Genomic DNA, 16,109 nt, shown 5'->3' on the forward strand with positions numbered 1-16,109 from the left:
ATATATAATGATATTTAGAGTCAAGTATACTTAATAAAATAACCTTCACTTTTGCAACTTTTTGCTAGTGGAAGCAAACAGAACCACATTATCTCCAAAAAGCAGAGATAGATTCTGCAGCCAGCAACACTTTGGCTGGACCTAGACCTTCTGTCCATAAAAAGTTATGAACAAAATTATTGACAAAGAGCAACGTTGGCGGAGTCCAACTCTCACTGGAAACAAATCAAACTTCCAGCTGGCAGTGTGAGCCAAACTCTGATCCGGAGATCAGCTGGGGACATGGTTGAACGGTTCCTCCATGTACCCAAAGCAAGTTTAGACTTCCATGCACCATCAAAGATCCTGTAGAGGTGGTACATTGCTCCATGGCCTGGACCGGAACCACACTTCCTCTCATGAATGAGGGATTAAATTTTCCTGATGGACCCTTCTTTCCAACACCAAGAGGCAGACTTAAGAGTGTTCTCTTACTTGTACTTCTCAAAAATGTGTCACTGACTTGATGGACAAGTTCTTTAGTCACCATGGCTATTTTGCAAACAGTGCTTCTTGGTAGAAGCCTTTCAGGAAAAACAAGGAAAATTACAAAAATATCACAGGGTGAACACCTTTCAATGCACTGTGCAGTATATTATACTTTGTGAACAGCCTGTTAAAAAAAAAAAAATCTACACACAATACAATACACTATACAAACAAAAAATTATAAGAGAAATCTCTTTTTTTTTCAGAATCACTGTCAAGTTTCAAGTGACTTATTGATCTTTAATGCTTACGCAGCTGCATTCCCCACTTTTATTTTCCCCCGGACTATACATAACCCAATGTCTCGATTATTCTGACACTTGTTTCCGCCAGCTCTTTTTGTAGGGCTGGAGACTCGAAGACAATCTTACACTATGTCAGCAATTAGGCCTCCTCTCACCTCCAGGTTGTGAAGCCAAGGGCCAGTGCGAGACGAATAGCTCATGCTCTGGCATTTGATGAAATCGGGCTTGACTGAAATAGGGCATGAGGCTCACCCTGCTGTGTACTTATACACATCAGGAAACCCACTCGTACACATTCTTTCCTGTAGGTAGAGCGAAGACTGGTTTGCTTGGCTGACTCAGATACTTTTTCCATCACTTAAGGACAGAGAAAAGTGAAATCCATCAATCAGTGGTGCTGCTTTTAAGGTGAAGTGTTCCCTCGTTTTTCACATTTAATGAGGACCAGAAAACCCCTGTGATAAGTGAAATGAGTAGTAGTGGTTTCCCACATTTCCTCGCATATGAAGATGGCCATCGTATCCCTTGCGTTATTTGCACAAACAGAAATTGGAGGAGGCGTGCAGGAAAAATTACAAAGGAATTCCTAGTGACCAGAAGTTTCACGTAAAAAATAGAAGGCACTAACTTCGGGTGGCTCCTGTTTGTTGCATTGTTGCCATGTTTTTTTTTGGTTTTTTTTGAGTTGGACATGGATTCCATCCATAAAACGCAAATCACATATAAAGTGTCTCCCCACTGGCCAGGAGATGAATCGATTCAAGAAATTTGCCCAATTGATTTGAAACTGTGGGGGTAAAACTTTCTGAATCAATATCAAAGTGCAAGAGAAAATACTGCAATGGCAATTTCTTTTTCTCGATGTACAATACTGAACTTGAATAACAAAGATGCTGTTTATATTTACCCTAGGACCAAAGTATTCCTCTATTTCCCCAACAAATAAACTGTGTTGGGTACACACATTCGTCCATTTAAGAGTGCCACTCCATCTACAAACTATTGTACTGTACTTGAAGAGGAATCAATGCACTTTGTAACTGGAAATGTTAGTGCGTATTGGAAAGGTGACCTGAAGTGATCAGAGTGATGTGACATTCTGTTATAGCTTCAAACTACGGGGTCAGGCAAAATGATCTGATACATTTGTAGGTTCAATAAAAGACAAAGTAACGAAATAAAGTTTTTTTTTTGTTTATTTTTTTTCCGTAAAGTACATATAATGCCATTCTGTTGAACTGAAGCTCTTACCACTGCCACATTTTCTGGCGTTCTGGCAATGCAAGGCCAGCAGGTTGATTTTTGTTTCAATGCAGATCCAGTAGCTCTGAAGCTGGTAACCCATAACAAGATCGTGTTACGATCGCGTCAACCAAGTTTGAAGTGCAAACGCTCGTTGTGTTGCAGTTACAGATTGGTTTGCTTTGACCAAAGGATTCCACAATCCAAGTGCGATGTTCACCAGTCCAATTCATGGAATCAACTGAAAAAGAAACAAAAAAAATTAGTGGCACTATACAAAAACAAAACCAAAAGACATTAAAAAAAGGCGTTATATGTCCTTTTCAAAAATAAAAGCACTGTTTTTCTTCCTTTACTTTATTTGTCTTTTATTAAACCTACAGATGTGTCGGACCCTGTACATGTGCAATAAGTGAATGAAGACTGAATAAAACCTCCTTTGTGCAAAGTGACAATGAGAAACAATAAATTCTGCAGTAGAAAAGATTTTTATTTCATATTTTGTTAATAATGCTTTGTTGCTAAAGCATTATACATTAAAAATGCATATGAAGTTGAGTTTGGTTTAGATTTTTTTTTTTATCATGCAAAAACCATTGAAGTGAAAATGTAGCACTATTTATATTTGTACACTTAGCACATTGCATATGTGTATATTTTAACTAGTGGGAAACCACGCTTTACACATCTAGGGCGGCATGGCTCAGTGGTAGAGTGTTCGCCTGCCAATCGTGGATTCGTTCCTGACCCTGGCAACGAAGTCGAAGCGTGCTTAAGCAAGACACTGAACCCTAATTTGCTCCCAGTGGACCTGGCATCGCCCTGAGTGGCAGCAGCCTCCATTGGTGTATGAATAGGGGAATGGGAAGCTTTGTAATGTGCTTTGAGCACCATATGGTGTAGAAAGTGTGACATAAGTCCATTTACACTACAATGAGACCAACGCTACAATGTTGGGGATAATATATATTTCACATGATAAACAAATTGAATTCACAAAAATTCTGCAACTTGGGATTTTTCTGAAGGCTTGACTGCCATATAAACTCTTATATGTTTTTTACACTTATCTACGAGCAACTACTGAAGAGACTTGTGTTGAAGATGACAGCAATGACACTGTAACTTTTTTTAAAAATTGCATGGAAGATGATGACAGGATGATAACTGTGTTGTCATAACAACACATCTGCTGTTGGTGAATGACTGATGAAGATAAAGCTGCTTTGCTCAACACTCAATCAAGTGTGCACCCATTGTGTTCCAATCACTGGCTCTTCTCATTACTCTTCATTCAGCCAATGAGTTTGATGGTGGTAGGTGGAAAGACCCCTCCTTCTGCTAGCCTGTGCTTTCAATGCCTTCCCCAAACAGCAATCAATTTCATCAACTGGACCCTGCCCAATGACTGGATGTTCAGCGTCTTTGATGCAGCACACCCAAAGCCATATAAAAAGCTCTCTGACACCTCTTTAGCTAGCTTTTGTCAGGCCTTCATTACCCATGCCATATGGCAAGTGAGAAGGATCCAGTGTGAGGTTGGGTGTGTGGGGGTAAGCTGTGGGGTCAGAGGGGGGTTACAGAAGGCTGACCCATTGACAAAGACTTCCCACTCCATCAGTGATGTCCATGAATACATGGGGACAAGTCTGCTCAATGGGAGAACACAATCTATGGGCCAGTTGTCTCCAGAGGGATGGACGGGGGAAAAAGAGGGTTGGGGGTGTCTGGATGAAGGGGCATTAGTGATATGAATGTCGGTAGGGCTTAAGGGAGATTGAGAATGACAGAAGCAGAGAGAAAGAGGGTTGGTGGTATAGCTGTGATTGATTTGAGATGGAGAAAATGCGAAAAATAGGCAAAAATTGGTGCTTACTAGCTTAAATCCAAGCAAGGATATCCAACTCGTTTTTGAGGCTTTGAGCAACTTGTTGTGCATTGTGTGTTTGAGTAGCATAAAAGGTGATTCCAGTTACATGCAGAACTACAATAGGCCAGCAGGTTTCTCTGTGTGATGACAAGCCTCTCAGGGAGCACTATGTGTGTACATATGAGTGTGTATGTACCAGCAGGACTCTTCTCCATAGGAACGCCAGGCCACGGGAGTCCCATTAACCACATCTGACAGCCCAAGTAGGGTGCCACAGGAAGGGGACAAGTCAGGGACTTTGTTGGACACTGCATGCAGCTTTCGAAACTCACATAACAAATGTTTACTTGATCTGTGATTATATTTAAAAATCAACAAATAGCCAGACCACGTCAAACAACAGCTAAAATAAAACCACCCTAATGTCTTCCTCCCTGCAACAAGCTTCTGCACTTTCCACCATTGGGCCACAAATAACAATCTAAACAAATACTTTTGTTTTGTTTAAAATGAACAAGTTATTTTCCCCTATGCAACAAGAGATTACGTATTAATTAAGCCCATTAGCTGCTAAAACATCTTACGGTATTTGTCGGTTTGAATAAATAAGAGCGAAGAAGTGTTTTGCTTCTTATAATACTCATGTTTGTGATTTGGACTTTTTTATATATCTTTTATTTTCACTATTATTTATTTACTTATTTATGTTTTAATTTTGGCGGTTTTGGTCCCCTTGTGTACAGTTCGTCTCAGTGTACCCTGCAAATGGCTGGCAACCAGTTCAGGGTATCCCCCGCCTACTGCCCCATGCCAGCTGGGATAGGCACCAGCAAGCCTGCGACCCTTGTGAATATACAGTAAATGGCTCTAGAAAATCGATGGATGGGTGGATATATCTATACATACCTCATCACACTGACCAATAGTAGACAAGTATCTTAGTCAGAGTCAAGATTCTGACCAATAGCAGACCAGCATTGAAGTAACGCGTTGCAGCAGAGGCATCTTGACGCCAACAGAAAATAAGAGCAATTACCTAAAAATGCCTCAAGAGGGAGGCAGAACAAAGCACAACCAACCCCACAGGTCATGATAGTTGTTGATGTTAACCATAAAGTGGGATAATTACCTTAAAGAGGGGATGAAAAAACTCAGTATTCCACATCATAATGTGAAAAAGTAGGCCAGGGACGCCATATATATATATATATATATATATATATATATATATATATATATATATATATACATACTGTATACGTGTGTGTGTATGTGTGTAAACTTGCCTCTTTTGGGGTCTACTGAAAAGACATCATTTGTTAGATCAATGTTTCTGCCTGACGTCAGTGATTCACTGACAGTGATGTAACTTCTGTTTGTATCATTTTGATAACATCATGCAGAATTTCTGTAAAGAAAATGCTGCAATTTTTACAAACTCATTCTCATATGAGTTTGCCCTAAATGCCTTTGACTTGATTCTAAAAGACAGAAAAAGCTCTGTGAGACAGCAAGAAGCACAGAGCTGTGAAAATAGGGCAAACTAACACAACGAAAACATTGGGGATTGCTGCCAGTTTTTGCACCTACTAACCCAATGCGGCCGTCGCCAGGGTTGCTCGAGATTGGTCACACTATTGCATAGCGTTGCATAAGGCTGATAAGGCTACAAGGAGGCAAATCCACCACACCATGAGGACTGTCTGCTCAGTATGTCTGTAGTTAGTTGGCAGTAGCTTGGGGAGTATTTTGTGAAAGTGCTGCAAGACATTCTGTGTGATGAGAAATAGTAGAATGGGAGAAAGGTGTCATTCTGCTTTCTCATCTCTATGGTGTGCTGTGTGTTAAAAGGTGTGCGGAGTGTCTTTTCGCTGATTTCACTGAGATTGAAGGGCTTAAAATAACAACAAGAAGGCCAAACAAAGACCCCTTTCACATTTTCAATGTTGGCCCTTCGCTGGTACCTCCTTCTTAGCCCAGTTTCCTTTTTCCATTCTCTCTGCCCCCCATATTTTTCTACAATGCTAATATGCTGCATGAGACATTTTTTATTTAGAAGCTGAGAGTATGCTTTGTGCCCACACTTTGTTTTGTTTATTCAGCACCACATTACCTTACCATATCTTTGCTGGACTATCATCTATTTTCCTTCTTCCCCTGAATGCAAGCGCACATTCACACACATGAAAGTGCTTATACACACACGCACACACATCTTCCCTCCCTCACATCTGTTTCTGTGGCCCTGATCCATGAGTGGGAATGCCAGCGCCTTCCTCCTCATTATTAGCACAACACAGTTCTCTGACTGCCCAACTCCATGACTTCTTGTGCCTTTTGTCCTGCAAACATGCCCGAGTCGTGACTTAGTTTACTACGGACAAAGCCTGGCATTGTTCAAAACAGAGCTGGGCAGCTGCTCGCAATATTTTTTGCTCTTCGTGCTTCGATGAGGTGTTTGCATATGTAGGTGTATTTGATATGGTCATGCGTATACAAATTGGGGGAAAGGTGGTTTGTCCATTGTGAACGGACTTTCATCTGAAGGCCAAAATATTCTAAGCAATGGCAAAACACAGGTCATTTCACCTTGCATTTTATGTGGTTCTTGAAAAGTTATCAAAATTAGCCTTGAAACATTAAATGTGGGTCAACATGTTGTCTTGAGGGACAATGCACAATGAATGTGAACTTGCTTGCGTGGTCTATTAGAGCACACTATAGCTTGTTGTCCCCCCGCTGGCTGTGCTGAGCCAAAGGAGAGTTGCAATTTGGTCAATGATGCACTTTCAGGACTAAAACTTTTGACGAAAGCATTTTTTTTGTAGGTCAAGGCTCCCGATTTATTCAGTCAAACTAAATAAGCAAGACTTTTGTGTACAGACATTTCTTTGTTCAACTAGTCCTTCCCACAACTGTTCCAATGTAGTTGGAAGCATATAATTGTCCAAAATGTCTCAGTAAGATGAATAATTAAAGAATAAAAACCCTTGCTTCAGGTTATTAATTATTCATGCATTGATCACTTGACACTTGTTTGTGTGGGTTTTTCTCAGTACTCAGGTTTCCTCCACCATCCAGAAAGCATGCACATTTGTTAATTCAGGCCTCCTAATTGCCCAGAACAAAACAATTACCTTTTTGCGTCTTTGTGTCCTGGGGTGCCCTGGCAACCATGCCAGTATCATATCAGTAAGCTCAGCAGAACCCTGGTAACGACCCTAATCTTTTGAATCAGCTGTTGACCGGAAAGAAACCTGGAAAACAGGATACGAGGACATAGTTTGGTCACCCTTGACCCAAAGGAACAAGCTTTGCTTTTGCCGTGTGAAGTGTAACTGCACATCCATGGCACCAGGCGGTGTAGTGGTGTATATTGTACTGATATCAGAAGAAATATTTGGAATTTCAAGATAGGAGAATATTTTCAGTCCCTTATCATAAATGTGTCTCTATCCTCCTACATTTGAAGGCTTGTTTAAAGCGTAGCATTTCTTCAAAAATCAAATGAAACCTGGCACTCTTGAACAAAAGTAAACTGGTGCTGAAAAACCATTTGGGACCGTCAGCAGATGCTTGATTCTCACGTTTGCCTTTCCATGTGAGGCATGAGGCACAAATTCCAAAAATTACTTCACAAACAGTGATGTGAAACCACTTAATTCAACCCTTTGCTTTTATTCCTCATGTTTCTTCACATTCTAAAAACATCCATGCTCGGTTAATTAAAGACTCCTAATTGTCCACAGATGTGAATGTCGGATAATCATAGTTAGTTTACCCCAAGCAGACAGGACTCAAATAGATGAGAACAGAACATTTGCGAACAAAAAAAGCATCTAACATGCAAAAAGATAATAGAGTATCAACTCAAAACATTCAAGAAATCACAATTGCAAAGTAAGAACCAAAAATGGTGTAGATAAATAGAAATAGAAAATAACCGCTGTACGGGAAGATGGATTCTGAGTCAATAGGAGGATGCCACCTGATACACTAATCACAAAGTAGCAAGGCAAAAGAAGAGGTATTCACAAACTCGGAAATGTACAAAGTAGCAAAACAAAATAAAGATATGAACCATCTCTGAATACGATTCAAAGAACACATTCGAATACAAGACAGCAAGAAACAAACAGCAATAAATAATCGGGCGTCAACTTTCAGGTCCGACTGCACTTAAACATCTCCTTAGTATAAGTTGACATTCTTATATTCTTTAGATTCTCTTTCTTGCTCTCTGTTATGCATTAAAATTCCACTGCAATCTCCTGCACCCTCCCTCACTCGCGTCCACCCCTCTATTTTCTGAAGCTGGAGCGACTTACCAGGTTTTAAATAAATTCCTTGTCTGACTCGCTAATTGCTCTCTAAATGCATGATGGAGGAAATTATTTTCATCCAATACTGGAGTGAAAGAGCCTTTCAGCATTGTTCTGGTTGTCAAGGAAACATGCACACTCACACACATGTACGCACACACACACACACAAAAGCATGCACACAACACCACGAGCACTCATGATGGGGAGAAGTGTATTTGGACACCTCTGCCCTCTCTCCCTTCACTTTCAAAAATCTTCTCTGCTCCAACCCAACTGTTATCTCTTTGTCCATGAGGAATTATATATATATATATATATATATATATATATATATATATATATAGTATATATATATATATATATATATATATATATATATATATATCACGTCAACATTTTTTTAATATACTGTAATTGGTAGGTCCAGCAATCGCTGGTTATATTACATTGGATCAGACAGGAGAAGTCCACGTTTCATCGCCATCGCCATATGGTACGGAAAGCAAAAGGAGGAAAATTTCAAAACAAATTGCGTGTTGGATCTCGATTTGTGTCTTGTGTGTAGCCGAGCAAGTTTCTTGTGTTTATGCCAATCCATCCAAAAAAACAAGGACACAGAGAGTAAAAAGAAGGTTTGTAATAATCACAATACAGACATGCCAGTTTGGAAGTTGACCACAGTTATTCTACACAAAGTCACACATGATACACAAAAAAAAACCCGCCAATCAAGACATCGAGATACAACAATAATTTGATTTAGCAATAGAGAGAATGGAAAACACACGTGTTGGAGTTTTGCTATAGAGGGGTTCAACTGCTTGTGACTCCCTCACACTGTCAGTGGATGCCGAGCGTGACTGCTCCATGAAGTATTGTGAGTCTCCATGTGCCGACACTGAACCTTTTCCGGCATGTTCCGTGTTCTTGATGATGTGCCTGGAACGCTGTACTCGAGGCTGCCCTTGCCTGCTTTCTACGTGACTGATAATAGAGTGTTTGTGTTTGTATTTAGAAATGATAAAGTATGACTCTAAAAAGAATATTCCCCTTACCTACCCTTGTTGTGTCCTTGCATCACAATGTGAATTAATTGTTGAGAGGGAGTCGCTTTTTCCACCACATCTGATCAAATACCGAATATGCGGACCCTTCTGGTGTTGACATATAGTTGCCAATGTTTTATAGATTTGCTATTGTCCACTGAAAACCATAGCAAATTTCTCTTTTGCTCTTGCTCTCTCTCTCTCTCTCTCTCTTTCTCTCTCTCTCTCTCTCTCTCTCTCTCTCTCTCTCTCTCTCTCTCTCTCTCTCTCTGTCTGAAGAAATCGACCATCGGCTTGTAAAGAATGATCTGTTTTAGACACAGTAGTACACATGCTTCAAAATACTACTTCTATTGGCTGGAAATTAAGTCGGTTGTGTTCACTCCCACGACAGTGCAAATTTTCTAAATGGATTCTTTTACAGCAATTGAAGAAAATTGGAAAAACGGAAAGAAAACACCACCCATTTGCACTGCTAGACTGCCTATTGTGTCATGTGGTTAACATTAGGTTTGGTAAAAACACAGGCTAAGTGTTTTTCGAATGGTTGCGTTATTTTCCATCATAAAAGCCTATAGACATGATTGATTTTTTTGCTCAGTATTTTAAGAGAATCAAACATCTCACTTGCTTTTAAGCAAAAAGAGCAAACGTATATGGGAGTGTATTAGGCCTTTCTTTCATGAATTGTGTATTGCTGTGTACAATGTCAACCAGACCAATGATGACATCATGATTCAAAACATTACCCAGATTTTTTTAAGACGAAAATGTCTCTAGGTCAACAATGTGTCTCTTGGCCCACATATAGTTATAGTTCTTGTTCTATTGTCCTTTCTTCTGCAGGGAAAACTCTGAATACGCTTTTGGACTGACACTTTGAAAGAGTATGAGAAAGTACAGAAACACTGCTTTGGCTTGTTTTGTGTCAGTCAAGCAGTTGCAGTATTTGTTCAACTTGTCAGAACAGGGTCAGTGTTTTAAGGTTGAAAAATGTGACAAGAGAATGTGGAATAAACTCGAAACGACTTAAAATGATCAATGCCTCAAATGTGTTAAAACCGGCACATCAAATAACTAAATGAATACATTCAGACAGACATTGGAATGAACAAGAAAATAGTCAAATGAGGTCTACATGTGCTTTGTGGACTTGGAGAAGGCATTTGACCATGTCCCTCAGGGAGTTCTGTGAGGGGGGAGCTTCTGGGGCACGGGGTACTTGGAGACCCAGAAATGGGCTGTTTGGTCCCTGTACCGTCTATGTCAGAGTTTGGTCTATATTTCCGGCAGTAAGTCAATTTTTTTTCCAGTGAGGGTGGACTCTGCCAATGCTGCACTTTGTCAACGATTATCTTGGTTACTTTTATGGACAGAATTTCTAGGCGCAGCCCAAGCTTTGAGGAGATCCAGTTTGGGGGTCTCAGCATTGCCTCTCTGCTATTTGCTGATGATGTGGTGCTGTTGGCTTCTTCAGGCCAGACCTCCAACTGTCACTGGATTGGTGTGCAGCTGAGTCTGAATCGGAAGAAATGAAGATCAACACCTCCAAATCCAGATCCAATCGATCAAGATCCTCGGAAAAGGAGTGCCTGCTCTAGGTCAGGAACGAGGCCCTGTGTCACTAGGTGGAGTTTAAGTATTTTGGGGTTTGATTCACGAGTAAGCGTAGGATGGAATGGAGATCGACAGGTGGATCAGGGCAACGTCTGCCGTGCTGCGCCGTGAGCTGTACAGTGGTGCTGTACAGTGGTGCTGTACAGTAGTAAAGAAACAGCTGAGCGGAAAGGCAAAGATCTATATTTACCGGTCGATCTATGTTTCTGCCCTCACCTAAGGTCATGAGCTGAGGGTTGTGAACAAACGAAAGAGATCCTGGATACAAGCAGTCGAAATGAGTGTCTTCTATAAGATATCTCGGCTATCTTACAGATCGGGAGAACAGTAATATAAATCAACTTTCAACAGCTGTTAATTTTTTTACAGCGTTTATACGGGTTACAGCTTAGTCTAAAACGGAAAGAAATAAGCAAGTACATGAAAACGGCTGGAAAAAAAAGATGAACATTCTTATCTTATTACAATTACAATGACACCTAACAAAAACAAAGCCTTTTCCCTGGGGTTATCCCCCCCCCCCCCGGCATCACGTCACCCGCCCCACTATTTGAAAATCACTGCCTTGATATTTAGTTAAACTGCAGCTGGGTTACCGTAACAGTTTTGGCAGTTAGCACGCACGCCGTCTCTCATGACTTCCTGGTGGGAGATTACGGCCTTGTCTACATGTAACCAGGGTTATTTAAACCCTTTGTTTTTTGCAAAAAAAAAGTGACTAAAACACAAGCCCACAACCACGTAAGATATCTGTACAATGGATTAATCAACAAAGCATGACCCAAATACTGTAAATGTAATTGTATCACTAATCGTTGAGAATATAGGGAGCAAGGTAAACAATATTAACTTGGTCCTCTTGGAAGTGAAAATGACAGAAGCTTGCTCATGTAGAATGATGTAGTCTGACATCAACACGAAAATGGTCCACTAGCTCACACTTTAAATTCACAGGAATAAATTAAGGACAACCTGTATACTTAATATTAATGATAACATAGGACCTGTGGGTGAAATTAATAGTATACTATAGGTGCGTCTGGATTTAGCGAAGAACCTCGTTTTTTTTCCCTCATTTTTTTTTTTTCATGAAGCGCAATGTCAAACAAGCTGGCACATTGAGCAACCCTGTACTACGACCTCTCTCGTGGCATGAAAAAAAAAAAAAAGGCCCAAGTATCTTCAAAGATGGCCTAGGGTTGTAAAAATAGTGATTCGGTTGTAAAATATAAGATATGTGCTAAGTGTCTTCAAATATTCATCCGAGTATTGTGAATATAGAAATTTGATAAAAATACAAACTTGGGATTTTTTTTTTCTTGCCATTTAGGGTATTCACTTTTGTACAAAACATGAGTATTGCAGAAGGCTTCATTGTTTGTTTTGTATTTTATGTTTTTCTTCTCCCGGCCAATTTGCTGCTTTGTGACAAATGCATTCATAAGGCAATCATGCATTCATAAGGCAATCATAATTCTTGGTGAGAAGTCAGAGTCATATTATACATTCAGTAAGTTTGTAAGTATTGAATTTACATATGTTGAAATGAAAATGTAGTAGAACTTCAAATTACAAAATTAATTGAAATTAATAGAAACACAATTACTACATTTAAGCCCCAAAACTAAGTTATACTTATTTGAATGCAATATTGCAATTATAAATACTAATAAATACTTTATTATGAAGAAATAAAACATTTAAAAAACACAAATGTTTATTGTTCATCAACTTTAATTAGAGGAAGAAAGTAATTATTTTATGTCAAAAGTCCTCTATCAAAGATCAAGTAAATTCTGACTGGTTTATTTTGGAATGTCGTTCCTGTGAAACTTGTCTTTTTCTGTCCAGTCATTTAAAAGATTAACTTGCTCTATATTTCTTTTGCTTATTTCCAGGTAGCTGACTCCATCCCCACCCACCACTTTCTTTACAAGAATCAGTGCTTGTTTCGAGCGACCACAGCCACTTTTGATAGAGATTTAATGAAAGCATTCAAGCTTCAAGAGTTTTATTGTCATATGCATAGTCACACTACACAATGAAATTCGTATTCTGTTCACTTCCCTGAGCAGACTTACATTTCACACAATAGACATAATAATAAAGTATAATAAAAGATAATAATGGTATTTTTCATGCAGAAATGTGAAAAATAAAGATTTTTTTATTTAATGTATTTTTCATTTCATTTTTTCATCGTTAATCAGTGTCCAAATGCTTTAGCGATACCAATTTGCTGGTGTTTCTTAGTGAAGTTTGAAGTCACAGCAATTTCTTCATAAACAATAGGCCCATTGTTTTGCAGTAGTATTGGAATTTTATGTCAGTATTTATGATGGTCAACTGAGAAAAGAAATCATAAGGGCAAAATTCATTTGCTCAAACTATTGAATGACAGGTGTCGAATTCCTGTCCTCGAGGGCTGGTATCCTGCATATTTTCTGGTTTCCTCTCCCCAACACACAAGATTCAAATGGATAGCTTATTAGCAAGCTATGCAGGTGCTTGAAAATTATTTAAATCATTTGAATCAGGTGTGTTTAAGAGAGAAGGTATGAAAACATGCCGGGTACCGGCCATCGAGGACTGGATTTTGACACCTATGTAATAATTCTGTATTTACTGAGAATTATTTGTGGCATTTGTGTCTGTGTCCAGGAACGGTCATGGTTATTATTTGTGTGGAGTTCAGATATTCTTTTGAAAGACTATATAATTGTCCATGGGTTTGAATGCTAATTTATCTACGACTGAATTATTGTGGCCTGTAATCAGCTGGTGATCAGTTCAGGGTGTATTCAGCCTCTTGCCAAATTTCATACAGTATTGAATAGGCTCCACTCACTTTCTACCCTAGTGAGGATACAGAGGTAGAGAAATGAATGGATGCAATGTTATTGTCTTATATTTGTATATATGATTATATGTGTGTAGAGCAGTTGTTGTCAAATACAAATGACTTCAAAAATAAATCTCATATTCCTATTTGTTGTAACAAGCAGTTATTTCAAGATTATTACATCAAATCACCACACTGAATCAATTAATTAGCTTGAAAACATCAGTGGTGTTCTGATCTCAGTCGTTGAGTGCATGTGTGATGGTTTTACAAGAGCTTACGTGTGAATCCTTGACAGCGTCATGATGGATGGAGCAAGGTGTCTCTCCAGCTGTTGATCGTAATGAAGCTTTAGCTCCCGGTGTGAGTGAGGGTGGCAGAACTGGATTATCTTTTCCAAAGTTGTCCTCCAGTTGGATGGATTCTGCTGAAGAGATGAACACATGCACACATACACACACACACACACACACACACGCAAGCGCACACACACACCTACCTAAGCGGACCTCTGCCTCGGAGATGATAGATGCAGGTCTCAGTTAAGCTCAGAACTCAAGGGATATAACACTGAGACATTAGGACCTATTTTCTCATTTTTTTAACTACGGACAATGTGTCCACGGAAACAGCTGCACTGATAAGTGCAGACAAAGATGGCTGATGTGGCTGATGTGAAGTGTCCAGTGCAGATGGTGAGCAATCCAGCAAAAAAAAAAAAAAAAAGGGCATCATTCTAATTTTAACATTGTCTCATCTGAAAATGGAAATCAGCAAACAGCAAAGTTCGGTTTTTGAATCATTCAGTTTATTTGCTCAATGTATATTTGTTACATTGATTTCAGTTCAGTGTGTTGGCAAATAATTGGTCCTCAAGTGAAAAATGTTTCAACGGCATTCTACTGGATGCATTGTAGCCTTCATACATGTAAATGTTGGCATATAGGAACATCTTTTGAGTAATGTTTGATTTTCATTCATAGTGTCCTGAAAATTATACTTGGAAGCATTTAAATTAAATATAAATGAAACGTCATTTATATCCAAAGGATATTTTGCTAGATAAGTGATATTGTGAGAATTAGTGGTTAAGATATTGATATTAAGATGGATTGATAACTGACTGGACCTCATTTTATATTTTATCCATACTAATAGGTAATTAACACTGAATATATTACACAATTTATACACATTTATTCACATATGTGTCATAAGTCATCGCTAAATGTAAATGTCTAAATTATTATAAATGCAAAAATACAGACATAAATGGAAAAAAAATATATTCTCCAGCACACCAAGTGTGTTTTTTCTGCAGGGATAGACCAAATATCATTCGGCACCTGGTGCATATTGGCATCAACTTAATTTTACTAATCTTATGGCCAATAAACTGCTTCTGATCATGCACTCCTCTGACTGACTGAAATGGAGCCTGTTTCCAGCACTGTCCCACCCATAGCAGCATCTGATTGGTTAGTTGTGCAAGAGCCAGAGCCAATCAGTTTTGAAAGCCACATATGGCATTGATTACACACACGCAGGCACAGTGCGCACCAGGAGAGATTACATGTTTCAACGTTAATGTGCTATATATCTAAAGTCGCATTACCATGTCTTGAATCCAGGCTTGCTTTCAAGGCTAACTTGGCTGCTAAACAGTGGGGTTAGCTGTTAATTGGCAACGTCATTGCCCGCATTTTCACTTAAAAGAACATTCTTTCTTTCAACACTGATTGATCACACTGACAGACGTTGAGTAAAATTAAGAGTGGTTTGCAAGGAAGCATCTTGAGGGGATGGTGAAAGAAAAGTATGCATGTGTGTATGTTCCTGAGTGTGCGTAAACCATGGAAGTTTTCTGTGATCATGGGAGATCCCAAGCAATGGAATTGTGTTTACTGCAAATAAATTTTGATTCCTCGAAATGAAGTATAGCTTTTAATATTGGTTATCGCCCTGTTTGACTTCCGATAATCAGTCCCAACCACATCCAGCGCACCCACAACCCTCGTGAAGATAAGTGTCTATGTTCAGAAGTCATGGCTTTTCAATCAGGGGTCCTATCTTCACATGTGGGGTTTGTATGTTATCCCCAACTCTAAATTTCCAGAGAAGTGAGTTTGGATGCGCTTTTGCCCAAATTCATTGGGATGAGCTCACTCACCGGTATGAGCTTCATCATGATTAATGGATAATGATCAGATGAATGATATGAATTGACAAATGTGAACAGATGTTTTCTTAAGATTCACAAAAGTGTGGGATTTGGCCAAGGGAAGTGCCTTTTTTGATTTTAAAGATTTGGTCGTGAATATTGCATGCATTTTAAATTTGCCACTATTTAAAATTGCATTTTATGTTTCAGTCAGCCAGCATGTATTTAGACAT

General features: G+C 39.1%; 1 long non-coding RNA gene across 1 annotated transcript; it reads right to left on the reverse strand.

Annotated features, from left to right (window-relative positions):
- Window positions 1-2,127: 2,127 nt before the first annotated feature.
- LOC148420878 (uncharacterized) lies at window positions 2,128-14,128 on the reverse strand. Its single transcript, XR_015866085.1, has 3 exons — window positions 13,997-14,128; window positions 7,023-7,142; window positions 2,128-2,256 (listed from the first exon to the last, which is right to left on the reverse strand). It is a non-coding gene; the product is annotated as an uncharacterized LOC148420878 (long non-coding RNA).
- Between the last annotated feature and the right edge of the window lie 1,981 nt (window positions 14,129-16,109).

The sequence above is a fragment of the Hippichthys cyanospilos genome, chromosome 7 (assembly GCF_059441005.1).
Source record: "Hippichthys cyanospilos isolate Australia breed blue-spotted pipefish chromosome 7, RoL_Hcya_1.0, whole genome shotgun sequence".
Taxonomy (NCBI): Eukaryota; Metazoa; Chordata; class Actinopteri; order Syngnathiformes; family Syngnathidae; genus Hippichthys; species Hippichthys cyanospilos.